The sequence below is a fragment of the Phyllobates terribilis genome, unplaced genomic scaffold (genome assembly GCF_046119375.1).
Source record: "Phyllobates terribilis strain yellow unplaced genomic scaffold, ASM4611937v1 Scaffold_11__3_contigs__length_659146591, whole genome shotgun sequence".
NCBI classification, from domain to species: Eukaryota; Metazoa; Chordata; class Amphibia; order Anura; family Dendrobatidae; genus Phyllobates; species Phyllobates terribilis.
In genome coordinates this window covers 167,184,578-167,204,196 of record NW_027362771.1, presented here as the reverse complement: position 1 = coordinate 167,204,196, position 19,619 = coordinate 167,184,578, and the positions used below count along the sequence as shown (strand labels likewise).

Below are 19,619 nucleotides of genomic sequence, written 5' to 3'. Positions count from 1 at the left end.
TCACCTGCGTCTGCTCCGCATTGTACACCCACATTGCCCTCCGCTCTCACCCATGTCCTCCTAGTATACACCCGCATTGCCCTCCGCTCTCACCCGTGTCCTCCTAGTATACACCCGCATTACCCTCCGCTGTCACCTGAGTCCTCCTAGTATACACCCGCATTACCCTCCGCTCTCACCCGTGTCCTCCTAGTATACACAAGCATTACCCTCCGCTCTCACCCGAGTCCTCCTAGTATACACCCGCATTACCCTCCGCTCTCACCCGTGTCCTCCTAGTATACACAAGCATTACCCTCCGCTCTCACCCGTGTCCTCCTAGTATACACCCGCATTAACCTCCGCTCTCACCCGTGTCCTCCTAGTATACACCCGCATTACCCTCCGCTCACCCGTGTCCTCCTAGTATACACCCGCATTGCCCTCCGCTCTCACCCATGTCCTCCTAGTATACACCCGCATTACCCTCCGCTCTCACCAGTGTCCTCCTAGTATACACCCGCATTACCCTCCGCTCTCACCCGTGTCCTCCTAGTATAAACCCGCATTACCCTCCGCTCTCACCCGTGTCTGCTCCGCACTGTACACCAGCATTGCCCTCCGCTCTCACCCGTGTCCTCCTAGTATACACCCGCATTGCCCTCCGCTCTCACCCGTGTCCTCCTAGTATACACCCGCATTGCCCTCCGCTCTCACCCGTGTCCTCCTAGTATACACCCGCATTGCCCTCCGCTCTCACCCGTCTCCTCCTAGTATACACCCGCATTGCCCTCCGCTCTCACCCGTCTCCTCCTAGTATACACCCGCATTGCCCTCCGCTCTCACCCGTCTCCTCCTAGTATACACCCGCATTACCCTCCGCTCTCACCCGTGTCCTCCTAGTATACACCCGCATTGCCCTCCGCTCTCACCCGTGTCCTCCTAGTATACACCCGCATTGCCCTCCGCTCTCACCCGTGTTCTCCTAGTATACACCCGCATTGCCCTCCGCTCTCACCCGTGTCCTCCTAGTATACACCCGCATTGCCCTCCGCTCTCACCTGTGTCCTCCTAGTATACACCCGCATTACCCTCCGCTCTCACCCGAGTCCTCCTAGTATACACCCTCATTACCCTCCGCTCTCACCCGTGTCTGCTCCGCACTGTACACCCGCATTGCCCTCCGCTCTCACCCGTGTCCTCCTAGTATACACCCGCATTACCCTCCGCTCTCACCCGAGTCCTCCTAGTATACACCCGCATTACCCTCCGCTCTCACCCGTGTCCTCCTAGTATACACCCGCATTGCCCTCCGCTCTCACCAGTGTCCTCCTAGTATACACCCGCATTGCCCTCCGCTCACCCGTGTTCTCCTAGTATACACCCGCATTACCCTCCTCTCTCACCCGTGTCCTCCTAGTATACACCCGCATTACCCTCCTCTCTCACCCGTGTCCTCCTAGTATACACCCGCATTACCCTCCGCTCTCACCCGTGTCCTCCTAGTATACACCCGCATTGCCCTCCGCTCTCACCCGTGTCCTCCTAGTATACACCCGCATTACCCTCCGCTCTCACCTGTGTCCTCCTAGTATACACCCGCATTGCCCTCCGCTCTCACCCGTGTCCTCCTAGTATACACCCGCATTACCCTCCTCTCTCACCCGTGTCCTCCTAGTATACACCCGCATTACCCTCCTCTCTCACCCGTGTCCTCCTAGTATACACCCGCATTACCCTCCGCTCTCACCCGTGTCCTCCTAGTATACACCCGCATTGCCCTCCGCTCTCACCCGAGTCCTCCTAGTATACACCCGCATTACCCTCCGCTCTCACCCGTGTCTGCTCCGCACTGTACACCCGCATTACCCTCCGCTCTCACCCGTGTCCTCCTAGTATACACGCGCATTACCCTCCGCTCTCACCCGAGTCCTCCTAGTATACACCCGCATTACCCTCCGCTCTCACCCGTGTCCTCCTAGTATACACCCGCATTACCCTCCGCTCTCACCCGTGTCTGCTCCGCATTGTACACCCGCATTACCCTCCGCTCTCACCCGTGTCCTCCTAGTATACACCCGCATTACCCTCCGCTCTCACCCGAGTCCTCCTAGTATGCACCCGCATTGCCCTCCGCTCTCACCCGTGTCTGCTCCGCACTGTACACCCGCATTACCCTCCGCTCTCACCCGTGTCCTCCTAGTATACACCCGCATTACCCTCCGCTCTCACCCGTGTCCTCCTAGTATACACCCGCATTACCCTCCGCTCACCCGTGTCCTCCTAGTATACACCCGCATTGCCCTCCGCTCTCACCCATGTCCTCCTAGTATACACCCGCATTACCCTCCGCTCTCACCCGTGTCCTCCTAGTATACACCCGCATTACCCTCCGCTCTCACCCGTGTCTGCTCCGCACTGTACACCCGCATTGCCCTCCGCTCTCACCCGTGTCCTCCTAGTATACACCCGCATTGCCCTCCGCTCTCACCCGTGTCCTCCTAGTATACACCCGCATTGCCCTCCGCTCTCACCCGTGTCCTCCTAGTATACACCCGCATTGCCCTCCGCTCTCACCCGTCTCCTCCTAGTATACACCCGCATTGCCCTCCGCTCTCACCCGTCTCCTCCTAGTATACACCCGCATTGCCCTCCGCTCTCACCCGTCTCCTCCTAGTATACACCCGCATTACCCTCCGCTCTCACCCGTGTCCTCCTAGTATACACCCGCATTGCCCTCCGCTCTCACCCGTGTCCTCCTAGTATACACCCGCATTGCCCTCCGCTCTCACCCGTGTTCTCCTAGTATACACCCGCATTGCCCTCCGCTCTCACCCGTGTCCTCCTAGTATACACCCGCATTGCCCTCCGCTCTCACCTGTGTCCTCCTAGTATACACCCGCATTACCCTCCGCTCTCACCCGAGTCCTCCTAGTATACACCCTCATTACCCTCCGCTCTCACCCGTGTCTGCTCCGCACTGTACACCCGCATTGCCCTCCGCTCTCACCCGTGTCCTCCTAGTATACACCCGCATTACCCTCCGCTCTCACCCGAGTCCTCCTAGTATACACCCGCATTACCCTCCGCTCTCACCCGTGTCCTCCTAGTATACACCCGCATTGCCCTCCGCTCTCACCAGTGTCCTCCTAGTATACACCCGCATTGCCCTCCGCTCACCCGTGTTCTCCTAGTATACACCCGCATTACCCTCCTCTCTCACCCGTGTCCTCCTAGTATACACCCGCATTACCCTCCTCTCTCACCCGTGTCCTCCTAGTATACACCCGCATTACCCTCCGCTCTCACCCGTGTCCTCCTAGTATACACCCGCATTGCCCTCCGCTCTCACCCGTGTCCTCCTAGTATACACCCGCATTACCCTCCGCTCTCACCTGTGTCCTCCTAGTATACACCCGCATTGCCCTCCGCTCTCACCCGTGTCCTCCTAGTATACACCCGCATTACCCTCCTCTCTCACCCGTGTCCTCCTAGTATACACCCGCATTACCCTCCTCTCTCACCCGTGTCCTCCTAGTATACACCCGCATTACCCTCCGCTCTCACCCGTGTCCTCCTAGTATACACCCGCATTGCCCTCCGCTCTCACCCGAGTCCTCCTAGTATGCACCCGCATTGCCCTCCGCTCTCACCCGTGTCTGCTCCGCACTGTACACCCGCATTACCCTCCGCTCTCACCCGTGTCCTCCTAGTATACACCCGCATTGCCCTCCGCTCTCACCAGTGTCCTCCTAGTATACACCCGCATTGCCCTCCGCTCACCCGTGTTCTCCTAGTATACACCCGCATTACCCTCCTCTCTCACCCGTGTCCTCCTAGTATACACCCGCATTACCCTCCTCTCTCACCCGTGTCCTCCTAGTATACACCCGCATTACCCTCCGCTCTCACCCGTGTCCTCCTAGTATACACCCGCATTGCCCTCCGCTCTCACCCGTGTCCTCCTAGTATACACCCGCATTACCCTCCGCTCTCACCTGTGTCCTCCTAGTATACACCCGCATTGCCCTCCGCTCTCACCCGTGTCCTCCTAGTATACACCCGCATTACCCTCCTCTCTCACCCGTGTCCTCCTAGTATACACCCGCATTACCCTCCTCTCTCACCCGTGTCCTCCTAGTATACACCCGCATTACCCTCCGCTCTCACCCGTGTCCTCCTAGTATACACCCGCATTGCCCTCCGCTCTCACCCGAGTCCTCCTAGTATGCACCCGCATTGCCCTCCGCTCTCACCCGTGTCTGCTCCGCACTGTACACCCGCATTACCCTCCGCTCTCACCCGTGTCCTCCTAGTATACACCCGCATTACCCTCCGCTCTCACCCGAGTCCTCCTAGTATACACCCGCATTACCCTCCGCTCTCACCCGTGTCCTCCTAGTATACACCCGCATTACCCTCCGCTCTCACCCGTGTCTGCTCCGCATTGTACACCCGCATTACCCTCCGCTCTCACCCGTGTCCTCCTAGTATACACCCGCATTACCCTCCGCTCTCACCCGAGTCCTCCTAGTATGCACCCGCATTGCCCTCCGCTCTCACCCGTGTCTGCTCCGCACTGTACACCCGCATTACCCTCCGCTCTCACCCGTGTCCTCCTAGTATACACCCGCATTACCCTCCGCTCTCACCCGTGTCCTCCTAGTATACACCCGCATTACCCTCCGCTCACCCGTGTCCTCCTAGTATACACCCGCATTGCCCTCCGCTCTCACCCATGTCCTCCTAGTATACACCCGCATTACCCTCCGCTCTCACCCGTGTCCTCCTAGTATACACCCGCATTACCCTCCGCTCTCACCCGTGTCTGCTCCGCACTGTACACCCGCATTGCCCTCCGCTCTCACCCGTGTCCTCCTAGTATACACCCGCATTGCCCTCCGCTCTCACCCGTGTCCTCCTAGTATACACCCGCATTGCCCTCCGCTCTCACCCGTGTCCTCCTAGTATACACCCGCATTGCCCTCCGCTCTCACCCGTCTCCTCCTAGTATACACCCGCATTGCCCTCCGCTCTCACCCGTCTCCTCCTAGTATACACCCGCATTGCCCTCCGCTCTCACCCGTCTCCTCCTAGTATACACCCGCATTACCCTCCGCTCTCACCCGTGTCCTCCTAGTATACACCCGCATTGCCCTCCGCTCTCACCCGTGTCCTCCTAGTATACACCCGCATTGCCCTCCGCTCTCACCCGTGTTCTCCTAGTATACACCCGCATTGCCCTCCGCTCTCACCCGTGTCCTCCTAGTATACACCCGCATTGCCCTCCGCTCTCACCTGTGTCCTCCTAGTATACACCCGCATTACCCTCCGCTCTCACCCGAGTCCTCCTAGTATACACCCTCATTACCCTCCGCTCTCACCCGTGTCTGCTCCGCACTGTACACCCGCATTGCCCTCCGCTCTCACCCGTGTCCTCCTAGTATACACCCGCATTACCCTCCGCTCTCACCCGAGTCCTCCTAGTATACACCCGCATTACCCTCCGCTCTCACCCGTGTCCTCCTAGTATACACCCGCATTGCCCTCCGCTCTCACCAGTGTCCTCCTAGTATACACCCGCATTGCCCTCCGCTCACCCGTGTTCTCCTAGTATACACCCGCATTACCCTCCTCTCTCACCCGTGTCCTCCTAGTATACACCCGCATTACCCTCCTCTCTCACCCGTGTCCTCCTAGTATACACCCGCATTACCCTCCGCTCTCACCCGTGTCCTCCTAGTATACACCCGCATTGCCCTCCGCTCTCACCCGTGTCCTCCTAGTATACACCCGCATTACCCTCCGCTCTCACCTGTGTCCTCCTAGTATACACCCGCATTGCCCTCCGCTCTCACCCGTGTCCTCCTAGTATACACCCGCATTACCCTCCTCTCTCACCCGTGTCCTCCTAGTATACACCCGCATTACCCTCCTCTCTCACCCGTGTCCTCCTAGTATACACCCGCATTACCCTCCGCTCTCACCCGTGTCCTCCTAGTATACACCCGCATTGCCCTCCGCTCTCACCCGAGTCCTCCTAGTATGCACCCGCATTGCCCTCCGCTCTCACCCGTGTCTGCTCCGCACTGTACACCCGCATTACCCTCCGCTCTCACCCGTGTCCTCCTAGTATACACCCGCATTACCCTCCGCTCTCACCCGAGTCCTCCTAGTATACACCCGCATTACCCTCCGCTCTCACCCGTGTCCTCCTAGTATACACCCGCATTACCCTCCGCTCTCACCCGTGTCTGCTCCGCATTGTACACCCGCATTACCCTCCGCTCTCACCCGTGTCCTCCTAGTATACACCCGCATTACCCTCCGCTCTCACCCGAGTCCTCCTAGTATGCACCCGCATTGCCCTCCGCTCTCACCCGTGTCTGCTCCGCACTGTACACCCGCATTACCCTCCGCTCTCACCCGTGTCCTCCTAGTATACACCCGCATTACCCTCCGCTCTCACCCGTGTCCTCCTAGTATACACCCGCATTACCCTCCGCTCACCCGTGTCCTCCTAGTATACACCCGCATTGCCCTCCGCTCTCACCCATGTCCTCCTAGTATACACCCGCATTACCCTCCGCTCTCACCCGTGTCCTCCTAGTATACACCCGCATTACCCTCCGCTCTCACCCGTGTCTGCTCCGCACTGTACACCCGCATTGCCCTCCGCTCTCACCCGTGTCCTCCTAGTATACACCCGCATTGCCCTCCGCTCTCACCCGTGTCCTCCTAGTATACACCCGCATTGCCCTCCGCTCTCACCCGTGTCCTCCTAGTATACACCCGCATTGCCCTCCGCTCTCACCCGTCTCCTCCTAGTATACACCCGCATTGCCCTCCGCTCTCACCCGTCTCCTCCTAGTATACACCCGCATTGCCCTCCGCTCTCACCCGTCTCCTCCTAGTATACACCCGCATTACCCTCCGCTCTCACCCGTGTCCTCCTAGTATACACCCGCATTGCCCTCCGCTCTCACCCGTGTCCTCCTAGTATACACCCGCATTGCCCTCCGCTCTCACCCGTGTTCTCCTAGTATACACCCGCATTGCCCTCCGCTCTCACCCGTGTCCTCCTAGTATACACCCGCATTGCCCTCCGCTCTCACCTGTGTCCTCCTAGTATACACCCGCATTACCCTCCGCTCTCACCCGAGTCCTCCTAGTATACACCCTCATTACCCTCCGCTCTCACCCGTGTCTGCTCCGCACTGTACACCCGCATTGCCCTCCGCTCTCACCCGTGTCCTCCTAGTATACACCCGCATTACCCTCCGCTCTCACCCGAGTCCTCCTAGTATACACCCGCATTACCCTCCGCTCTCACCCGTGTCCTCCTAGTATACACCCGCATTGCCCTCCGCTCTCACCAGTGTCCTCCTAGTATACACCCGCATTGCCCTCCGCTCACCCGTGTTCTCCTAGTATACACCCGCATTACCCTCCTCTCTCACCCGTGTCCTCCTAGTATACACCCGCATTACCCTCCTCTCTCACCCGTGTCCTCCTAGTATACACCCGCATTACCCTCCGCTCTCACCCGTGTCCTCCTAGTATACACCCGCATTGCCCTCCGCTCTCACCCGTGTCCTCCTAGTATACACCCGCATTACCCTCCGCTCTCACCTGTGTCCTCCTAGTATACACCCGCATTGCCCTCCGCTCTCACCCGTGTCCTCCTAGTATACACCCGCATTACCCTCCTCTCTCACCCGTGTCCTCCTAGTATACACCCGCATTACCCTCCTCTCTCACCCGTGTCCTCCTAGTATACACCCGCATTACCCTCCGCTCTCACCCGTGTCCTCCTAGTATACACCCGCATTGCCCTCCGCTCTCACCCGAGTCCTCCTAGTATGCACCCGCATTGCCCTCCGCTCTCACCCGTGTCTGCTCCGCACTGTACACCCGCATTACCCTCCGCTCTCACCCGTGTCCTCCTAGTATACACCCGCATTACCCTCCGCTCTCACCCGAGTCCTCCTAGTATACACCCGCATTACCCTCCGCTCTCACCCGTGTCCTCCTAGTATACACCCGCATTACCCTCCGCTCTCACCCGTGTCTGCTCCGCATTGTACACCCGCATTACCCTCCGCTCTCACCCGTGTCCTCCTAGTATACACCCGCATTACCCTCCGCTCTCACCCGAGTCCTCCTAGTATGCACCCGCATTGCCCTCCGCTCTCACCCGTGTCTGCTCCGCACTGTACACCCGCATTACCCTCCGCTCTCACCCGTGTCCTCCTAGTATACACCCGCATTACCCTCCGCTCTCACCCGTGTCCTCCTAGTATACACCCGCATTACCCTCCGCTCACCCGTGTCCTCCTAGTATACACCCGCATTGCCCTCCGCTCTCACCCATGTCCTCCTAGTATACACCCGCATTACCCTCCGCTCTCACCCGTGTCCTCCTAGTATACACCCGCATTACCCTCCGCTCTCACCCGTGTCTGCTCCGCACTGTACACCAGCATTGCCCTCCGCTCTCACCCGTGTCCTCCTAGTATACACCCGCATTGCCCTCCGCTCTCACCCGTGTCCTCCTAGTATACACCCGCATTGCCCTCCGCTCTCACCCGTGTCCTCCTAGTATACACCCGCATTGCCCTCCGCTCTCACCCGTCTCCTCCTAGTATACACCCGCATTGCCCTCCGCTCTCACCCGTCTCCTCCTAGTATACACCCGCATTACCCTCCGCTCTCACCCGTGTCCTCCTAGTATACACCCGCATTACCCTCCGCTCTCACCCGTGTCCTCCTAGTATACACCCGCATTGCCCTCCGCTCTCACCCGTGTCCTCCTAGTATACACCCGCATTGCCCTCCGCTCTCACCCGTGTTCTCCTAGTATACACCCGCATTGCCCTCCGCTCTCACCCGTGTCCTCCTAGTATACACCCGCATTGCCCTCCGCTCTCACCTGTGTCCTCCTAGTATACACCCGCATTACCCTCCGCTCTCACCCGAGTCCTCCTAGTATACACCCTCATTACCCTCCGCTCTCACCCGTGTCTGCTCCGCACTGTACACCCGCATTGCCCTCCGCTCTCACCCGTGTCCTCCTAGTATACACCCGCATTACCCTCCGCTCTCACCAGAGTCCTCCTAGTATACACCCGCATTACCCTCCGCTCTCACCCGTGTCCTCCTAGTATACACCCGCATTGCCCTCCGCTCTCACCAGTGTCCTCCTAGTATACACCCGCATTGCCCTCCGCTCACCCGTGTTCTCCTAGTATACACCCGCATTACCCTCCTCTCTCACCCGTGTCCTCCTAGTATACACCCGCATTACCCTCCTCTCTCACCCGTGTCCTCCTAGTATACACCCGCATTACCCTCCGCTCTCACCCGTGTCCTCCTAGTATACACCCGCATTACCCTCCGCTCTCACCAGTGTCCTCCTAGTATACACCCGCATTACCCTCCTCTCTCACCCGTGTCCTCCTAGTATGCACCCGCATTACCCTCCGCTCTCACCCGTGTCCTCCTAGTATACACCCGCATTGCCCTCCGCTCTCACCCGTGTCCTCCTAGTATACACCCGCATTACCCTCCGCTCTCACCCGTGTCCTCCTAGTATACACCCGCATTACCCTCCGCTCTCACCTGTGTCCTCCTAGTATACACCCGCATTGCCCTCCGCTCACCCGAGTCCTCCTAGTATACACCCGCATTGCCCTCCGCTCTCACCCATGTCCTCCTAGTATACACCCGCATTGCCCTCCGCTCTCACCCGTGTCCTCCTAGTATACACCCGCATTGCCCTCCTAGTCTACACCCGTGTCCTCCTAGTATACACCCGCATTGCCCTCCTCTCTCACCTGCGTCTGCTCCGCATTGTACACCCACATTGCCCTCCGCTCTCACCCATGTCCTCCTAGTATACACCCGCATTGCCCTCCGCTCTCACCCGTGTCCTCCTAGTATACACCCGCATTACCCTCCGCTGTCACCTGAGTCCTCCTAGTATACACCCGCATTACCCTCCGCTCTCACCCGTGTCCTCCTAGTATACACAAGCATTACCCTCCGCTCTCACCCGAGTCCTCCTAGTATACACCCGCATTACCCTCCGCTCTCACCCGTGTCCTCCTAGTATACACAAGCATTACCCTCCGCTCTCACCCGTGTCCTCCTAGTATACACCCGCATTAACCTCCGCTCTCACCCGTGTCCTCCTAGTATACACCCGCATTACCCTCCGCTCACCCGTGTCCTCCTAGTATACACCCGCATTGCCCTCCGCTCTCACCCATGTCCTCCTAGTATACACCCGCATTACCCTCCGCTCTCACCAGTGTCCTCCTAGTATACACCCGCATTACCCTCCGCTCTCACCCGTGTCCTCCTAGTATAAACCCGCATTACCCTCCGCTCTCACCCGTGTCTGCTCCGCACTGTACACCAGCATTGCCCTCCGCTCTCACCCGTGTCCTCCTAGTATACACCCGCATTGCCCTCCGCTCTCACCCGTGTCCTCCTAGTATACACCCGCATTGCCCTCCGCTCTCACCCGTGTCCTCCTAGTATACACCCGCATTGCCCTCCGCTCTCACCCGTCTCCTCCTAGTATACACCCGCATTGCCCTCCGCTCTCACCCGTCTCCTCCTAGTATACACCCGCATTGCCCTCCGCTCTCACCCGTCTCCTCCTAGTATACACCCGCATTACCCTCCGCTCTCACCCGTGTCCTCCTAGTATACACCCGCATTGCCCTCCGCTCTCACCCGTGTCCTCCTAGTATACACCCGCATTGCCCTCCGCTCTCACCCGTGTTCTCCTAGTATACACCCGCATTGCCCTCCGCTCTCACCCGTGTCCTCCTAGTATACACCCGCATTGCCCTCCGCTCTCACCTGTGTCCTCCTAGTATACACCCGCATTACCCTCCGCTCTCACCCGAGTCCTCCTAGTATACACCCTCATTACCCTCCGCTCTCACCCGTGTCTGCTCCGCACTGTACACCCGCATTGCCCTCCGCTCTCACCCGTGTCCTCCTAGTATACACCCGCATTACCCTCCGCTCTCACCCGAGTCCTCCTAGTATACACCCGCATTACCCTCCGCTCTCACCCGTGTCCTCCTAGTATACACCCGCATTGCCCTCCGCTCTCACCAGTGTCCTCCTAGTATACACCCGCATTGCCCTCCGCTCACCCGTGTTCTCCTAGTATACACCCGCATTACCCTCCTCTCTCACCCGTGTCCTCCTAGTATACACCCGCATTACCCTCCTCTCTCACCCGTGTCCTCCTAGTATACACCCGCATTACCCTCCGCTCTCACCCGTGTCCTCCTAGTATACACCCGCATTGCCCTCCGCTCTCACCCGTGTCCTCCTAGTATACACCCGCATTACCCTCCGCTCTCACCTGTGTCCTCCTAGTATACACCCGCATTGCCCTCCGCTCTCACCCGTGTCCTCCTAGTATACACCCGCATTACCCTCCTCTCTCACCCGTGTCCTCCTAGTATACACCCGCATTACCCTCCTCTCTCACCCGTGTCCTCCTAGTATACACCCGCATTACCCTCCGCTCTCACCCGTGTCCTCCTAGTATACACCCGCATTGCCCTCCGCTCTCACCCGAGTCCTCCTAGTATGCACCCGCATTGCCCTCCGCTCTCACCCGTGTCTGCTCCGCACTGTACACCCGCATTACCCTCCGCTCTCACCCGTGTCCTCCTAGTATACACCCGCATTACCCTCCGCTCTCACCCGAGTCCTCCTAGTATACACCCGCATTACCCTCCGCTCTCACCCGTGTCCTCCTAGTATACACCCGCATTACCCTCCGCTCTCACCCGTGTCTGCTCCGCATTGTACACCCGCATTACCCTCCGCTCTCACCCGTGTCCTCCTAGTATACACCCGCATTACCCTCCGCTCTCACCCGAGTCCTCCTAGTATGCACCCGCATTGCCCTCCGCTCTCACCCGTGTCTGCTCCGCACTGTACACCCGCATTACCCTCCGCTCTCACCCGTGTCCTCCTAGTATACACCCGCATTACCCTCCGCTCTCACCCGTGTCCTCCTAGTATACACCCGCATTACCCTCCGCTCACCCGTGTCCTCCTAGTATACACCCGCATTGCCCTCCGCTCTCACCCATGTCCTCCTAGTATACACCCGCATTACCCTCCGCTCTCACCCGTGTCCTCCTAGTATACACCCGCATTACCCTCCGCTCTCACCCGTGTCTGCTCCGCACTGTACACCCGCATTGCCCTCCGCTCTCACCCGTGTCCTCCTAGTATACACCCGCATTGCCCTCCGCTCTCACCCGTGTCCTCCTAGTATACACCCGCATTGCCCTCCGCTCTCACCCGTGTCCTCCTAGTATACACCCGCATTGCCCTCCGCTCTCACCCGTCTCCTCCTAGTATACACCCGCATTGCCCTCCGCTCTCACCCGTCTCCTCCTAGTATACACCCGCATTGCCCTCCGCTCTCACCCGTCTCCTCCTAGTATACACCCGCATTACCCTCCGCTCTCACCCGTGTCCTCCTAGTATACACCCGCATTGCCCTCCGCTCTCACCCGTGTCCTCCTAGTATACACCCGCATTGCCCTCCGCTCTCACCCGTGTTCTCCTAGTATACACCCGCATTGCCCTCCGCTCTCACCCGTGTCCTCCTAGTATACACCCGCATTGCCCTCCGCTCTCACCTGTGTCCTCCTAGTATACACCCGCATTACCCTCCGCTCTCACCCGAGTCCTCCTAGTATACACCCTCATTACCCTCCGCTCTCACCCGTGTCTGCTCCGCACTGTACACCCGCATTGCCCTCCGCTCTCACCCGTGTCCTCCTAGTATACACCCGCATTACCCTCCGCTCTCACCCGAGTCCTCCTAGTATACACCCGCATTACCCTCCGCTCTCACCCGTGTCCTCCTAGTATACACCCGCATTGCCCTCCGCTCTCACCAGTGTCCTCCTAGTATACACCCGCATTGCCCTCCGCTCACCCGTGTTCTCCTAGTATACACCCGCATTACCCTCCTCTCTCACCCGTGTCCTCCTAGTATACACCCGCATTACCCTCCTCTCTCACCCGTGTCCTCCTAGTATACACCCGCATTACCCTCCGCTCTCACCCGTGTCCTCCTAGTATACACCCGCATTGCCCTCCGCTCTCACCCGTGTCCTCCTAGTATACACCCGCATTACCCTCCGCTCTCACCTGTGTCCTCCTAGTATACACCCGCATTGCCCTCCGCTCTCACCCGTGTCCTCCTAGTATACACCCGCATTACCCTCCTCTCTCACCCGTGTCCTCCTAGTATACACCCGCATTACCCTCCTCTCTCACCCGTGTCCTCCTAGTATACACCCGCATTACCCCCCGCTCTCACCCGTGTCCTCCTAGTATACACCCGCATTGCCCTCCGCTCTCACCCGAGTCCTCCTAGTATGCACCCGCATTGCCCTCCGCTCTCACCCGTGTCTGCTCCGCACTGTACACCCGCATTACCCTCCGCTCTCACCCGTGTCCTCCTAGTATACACCCGCATTACCCTCCGCTCTCACCCGAGTCCTCCTAGTATACACCCGCATTACCCTCCGCTCTCACCCGTGTCCTCCTAGTATACACCCGCATTACCCTCCGCTCTCACCCGTGTCTGCTCCGCATTGTACACCCGCATTACCCTCCGCTCTCACCCGTGTCCTCCTAGTATACACCCGCATTACCCTCCGCTCTCACCCGAGTCCTCCTAGTATGCACCCGCATTGCCCTCCGCTCTCACCCGTGTCTGCTCCGCACTGTACACCCGCATTACCCTCCGCTCTCACCCGTGTCCTCCTAGTATACACCCGCATTACCCTCCGCTCTCACCCGTGTCCTCCTAGTATACACCCGCATTACCCTCCGCTCACCCGTGTCCTCCTAGTATACACCCGCATTGCCCTCCGCTCTCACCCATGTCCTCCTAGTATACACCCGCATTACCCTCCGCTCTCACCCGTGTCCTCCTAGTATACACCCGCATTACCCTCCGCTCTCACCCGTGTCTGCTCCGCACTGTACACCAGCATTGCCCTCCGCTCTCACCCGTGTCCTCCTAGTATACACCCGCATTGCCCTCCGCTCTCACCCGTGTCCTCCTAGTATACACCCGCATTGCCCTCCGCTCTCACCCGTGTCCTCCTAGTATACACCCGCATTGCCCTCCGCTCTCACCCGTCTCCTCCTAGTATACACCCGCATTGCCCTCCGCTCTCACCCGTCTCCTCCTAGTATACACCCGCATTACCCTCCGCTCTCACCCGTGTCCTCCTAGTATACACCCGCATTACCCTCCGCTCTCACCCGTGTCCTCCTAGTATACACCCGCATTGCCCTCCGCTCTCACCCGTGTCCTCCTAGTATACACCCGCATTGCCCTCCGCTCTCACCCGTGTTCTCCTAGTATACACCCGCATTGCCCTCCGCTCTCACCCGTGTCCTCCTAGTATACACCCGCATTGCCCTCCGCTCTCACCTGTGTCCTCCTAGTATACACCCGCATTACCCTCCGCTCTCACCCGAGTCCTCCTAGTATACACCCTCATTACCCTCCGCTCTCACCCGTGTCTGCTCCGCACTGTACACCCGCATTGCCCTCCGCTCTCACCCGTGTCCTCCTAGTATACACCCGCATTACCCTCCGCTCTCACCAGAGTCCTCCTAGTATACACCCGCATTACCCTCCGCTCTCACCCGTGTCCTCCTAGTATACACCCGCATTGCCCTCCGCTCTCACCAGTGTCCTCCTAGTATACACCCGCATTGCCCTCCGCTCACCCGTGTTCTCCTAGTATACACCCGCATTACCCTCCTCTCTCACCCGTGTCCTCCTAGTATACACCCGCATTACCCTCCTCTCTCACCCGTGTCCTCCTAGTATACACCCGCATTACCCTCCGCTCTCACCCGTGTCCTCCTAGTATACACCCGCATTACCCTCCGCTCTCACCAGTGTCCTCCTAGTATACACCCGCATTACCCTCCTCTCTCACCCGTGTCCTCCTAGTATGCACCCGCATTACCCTCCGCTCTCACCCGTGTCCTCCTAGTATACACCCGCATTGCCCTCCGCTCTCACCCGTGTCCTCCTAGTATACACCCGCATTACCCTCCGCTCTCACCCGTGTCCTCCTAGTATACACCCGCATTACCCTCCGCTCTCACCTGTGTCCTCCTAGTATACACCCGCATTGCCCTCCGCTCACCCGAGTCCTCCTAGTATACACCCGCATTGCCCTCCGCTCTCACCCGTGTCCTCCTAGTATACACCCGCATTATCCTCCGCTCTCACCCGTGTCCTCCTAGTATACACCCGCATTACCCTCCGCTCTCACCTGTGTCCTCCTAGTATACACCCGCATTGCCCTCCGCTCACCCGAGTCCTCCTAGTATACACCCGCATTGCCCTCCGCTCTCAACCGAGTCCTCCTAGTATACACCCGCATTACCCTCCGCTCTCACCTGTGTCCTCCTAGTATACACCCGCATTACCCTCCGCTCTCACCCGTGTCCTCCTAGTATACACCCGCATTGCCCTCCTAGTATACACCCGCATTGCCCTCCACTCTCACCCGTGTCTGCTCCGCACTGTACACCCGCATTGCCCTCCGCTCACCCGTGTCCTCCTAGTATACACCCGCATTACCCTCCGCTCTCACCTGTGTCCTCCTAGTATACCCCCGCATTACCCTCCGCTCTCACCCGTGTCCTCCTAGCATACACCCGCATTACCCTCCGCTCTCACCCGTGTCCTCCTAGTATACACCCGCATTACCCTCCGCTCTCACCCGTGTCCTCCTAGTATATACCCGCATTACCCTCCGCTCTCACCCGTGTCCTCCTAGTATACACCCGCATTGCCCTCCGCTCTCACCAGTGTCCTCCTAGTATACACCCGCATTGCCCTCCGCTCACCCGTGTTCTCCTAGTATACACCCGCATTACCCTCCTCTCTCACCCGTGTCCTCCTAGTATACACCCGCATTACCCTCCTCTCTCACCCGTGTCCTCCTAGTATACACCCGCATTACCCTCCGCTCTCACCCGTGTCCTCCTAGTATACACCCGCATTGCCCTCCGCTCTCACCCGTGTCCTCCTAGTATACACCCGCATTACCCTCCGCTCTCACCTGTGTCCTCCTAGTATACACCCGCATTGCCCTCCGCTCTCACCCGTGTCCTCCTAGTATACACCCGCATTACCCTCCTCTCTCACCCGTGTCCTCCTAGTATACACCCGCATTACCCTCCTCTCTCACCCGTGTCCTCCTAGTATACACCCGCATTACCCTCCTCTCTCACCCGTGTCCTCCTAGTATACACCCGCATTACCCTCCGCTCTCACCCGTGTCCTCCTAGTATACACCCGCATTGCCCTCCGCTCTCACCCGAGTCCTCCTAGTATGCACCCGCATTGCCCTCCGCTCTCACCCGTGTCTGCTCCGCACTGTACACCCGCATTACCCTCCGCTCTCACCCGTGTCCTCCTAGTATACACCCGCATTACCCTCCGCTCTCACCCGAGTCCTCCTAGTATACCCCCGCATTACCCTCCGCTCTCACCCGTGTCCTCCTAGTATACACCCGCATTACCCTCCGCTCTCACCCGTGTCCTCCTAGTATACACCCGCATTACCCTCCGCTCTCACCCGTGTCCTCCTAGTATATACCCGCATTACCCTCCGCTCTCACCCGTGTCCTCCTAGTATACACCCGCATTGCCCTCCGCTCTCACCAGTGTCCTCCTAGTATACACCCGCATTGCCCTCCGCTCACCCGTGTTCTCCTAGTATACACCCGCATTACCCTCCTCTCTCACCCGTGTCCTCCTAGTATACACCCGCATTACCCTCCTCTCTCACCCGTGTCCTCCTAGTATACACCCGCATTACCCTCCGCTCTCACCCGTGTCCTCCTAGTATACACCCGCATTGCCCTCCGCTCTCACCCGTGTCCTCCTAGTATACACCCGCATTACCCTCCTCTCTCACCCGTGTCCTCCTAGTATACACCCGCATTACCCTCCTCTCTCACCCGTGTCCTCCTAGTATACACCCGCATTACCCTCCTCTCTCACCCGTGTCCTCCTAGTATACACCCGCATTACCCTCCGCTCTCACCCGTGTCCTCCTAGTATACACCCGCATTGCCCTCCGCTCTCACCCGAGTCCTCCTAGTATGCACCCGCATTGCCCTCCGCTCTCACCCGTGTCTGCTCCGCACTGTACACCCGCATTACCCTCCGCTCTCACCCGTGTCCTCCTAGTATACACCCGCATTACCCTCCGCTCTCACCCGAGTCCTCCTAGTATACACCCGCATTACCCTCCGCTCTCACCCGTGTCCTCCTAGTATACACCCGCATTACCCTCCGCTCTCACCCGTGTCTGCTCCGCATTGTACACCCGCATTACCCTCCGCTCTCACCCGTGTCCTCCTAGTATACACCCGCATTACCCTCCGCTCTCACCCGAGTCCTCCTAGTATGCACCCGCATTGCCCTCCGCTCTCACCCGTGTCTGCTCCGCACTGTACACCCGCATTACCCTCCGCTCTCACCCGTGTCCTCCTAGTATACACCCGCATTACCCTCCGCTCTCACCAGTGTCCTCCTAGTATACACCCGCATTACCCTCCGCTCACCCGTGTCCTCCTAGTATACACCCGCATTGCCCTCCGCTCTCACCAGTGTCCTCCTAGTATACACCCGCATTACCCTCCTCTCTCACCCGTGTCCTCCTAGTATGCACCCGCATTACCCTCCGCTCTCACCCGTGTCCTCCTAGTATACACCCGCATTGCCCTCCGCTCTCACCCGTGTCCTCCTAGTATACACCCGCATTACCCTCCGCTCTCACCCGTGTCCTCCTAGTATACACCCGCATTACCCTCCGCTCTCACCTGTGTCCTCCTAGTATACACCCGCATTGCCCTCCGCTCACCCGAGTCCTCCTAGTATACACCCGCATTGCCCTCCGCTCTCACCCGTGTCCTCCTAGTATACACCCGCATTATCCTCCGCTCTCACCCGTGTCCTCCTAGTATACACCCGCATTACCCTCCGCTCTCACCTGTGTCCTCCTAGTATACACCCGCATTGCCCTCCGCTCACCCGAGTCCTCCTAGTATACACCCGCATTGCCCTCCGCTCTCACCCGAGTCCTCCTAGTATACACCCGCATTACCCTCCGCTCTCACCTGTGTCCTCCTAGTATACACCCGCATTACCCTCCGCTCTCACCCGTGTCCTCCTAGTATACACCCGCATTGCCCTCCTAGTATACACCCGCATTGCCCTCCACTCTCACCCGTGTCTGCTCCGCACTGTACACCCGCATTGCCCTCCGCTCACCCGTGTCCTCCTAGTATACACCCGCATTACCCTCCGCTCTCACCTGTGTCCTCCTAGTATACCCCCGCATTACCCTCCGCTCTCACCCGTGTCCTCCTAGCATACACCCGCATTGCCGTCCGCTCTCACCCGTGTCCTCCTAGTATACACCCGCATTGCCCTCCGTTCTCACCCGTGTCTGCTCCGCACTGTACACCCGCATTGCCCTCCGCTCACCCGTGTCCTCCTAGTATACACCCGCATTACCCTCCGCTCTCACCCGTGTCCTCCTAGTATATACCCGCATTGCCCTCCGCTCTCACCCGTGTCCTCCTAGTATACACCCGCATTACCCTCCGCTCTCACCCGTGTCCTCCTAGTATATACCCGCATTACCCTCCGCTCTCACCCGTGTCCTCCTAGTATACACCCGCATTGCCCTCCGCTCTCACCAGTGTCCTCCTAGTATACACCCGCATTGCCCTCCGCTCACCCGTGTTCTCCTAGTATACACCCGCATTACCCTCCTCTCTCACCCGTGTCCTCCTAGTATACACCCGCATTACCCTCCTCTCTCACCCGTGTCCTCCTAGTATACACCCGCATTACCCTCCGCTCTCACCCGTGTCCTCCTAGTATACACCCGCATTGCCCTCCGCTCTCACCCGTGTCCTCCTAGTATACACCCGCATTACCCTCCGCTCTCACCTGTGTCCTCCTAGTATACACCCGCATTGCCCTCCGCTCTCACCCGTGTCCTCCTAGTATACACCCGCATTACCCTCCTCTCTCACCCGTGTCCTCCTAGTATACACCCGCATTACCCTCCTCTCTCACCCGTGTCCTCCTAGTATACACCCGCATTACCCTCCGCTCTCACCCGTGTCCTCCTAGTATACACCCGCATTGCCCTCCGCTCTCACCCGAGTCCTCCTAGTATGCACCCGCATTGCCCTCCGCTCTCACCCGTGTCTGCTCCGCACTGTACACCCGCATTACCCTCCGCTCTCACCCGTGTCCTCCTAGTATACACCCGCATTACCCTCCGCTCTCACCCGAGTCCTCCTAGTATACACCCGCATTACCCTCCGCTCTCACCCGTGTCCTCCTAGTATACACCCGCATTACCCTCCGCTCTCACCCGTGTCTGCTCCGCATTGTACACCCGCATTACCCTCCGCTCTCACCCGTGTCCTCCTAGTATACACCCGCATTACCCTCCGCTCTCACCCGAGTCCTCCTAGTATGCACCCGCATTGCCCTCCGCTCTCACCCGTGT

General features: G+C 58.9%; 1 long non-coding RNA gene across 5 annotated transcripts in view; it reads right to left on the bottom strand.

Moving 5' to 3' along the window:
* Positions 1-19,619, bottom strand: part of LOC141165837 (uncharacterized) — an 86,560-nt gene that overhangs the window by 32,354 nt on the left and 34,587 nt on the right. Inside the window, exon 1 of one of the 5 annotated variants that reach the window (XR_012251215.1) lies at positions 15,798-15,821. The exons of 2 other annotated variants lie outside the window; for them this stretch is intronic. This is a non-coding gene — a long non-coding RNA (uncharacterized lncRNA). Of the gene's footprint in view, positions 1-1,990; positions 2,009-2,381; positions 2,404-15,797; positions 15,822-19,619 lie in introns of those variants that run through there. 2 more of the 5 variants (XR_012251214.1, XR_012251213.1) reach the window with 2 other exon arrangements.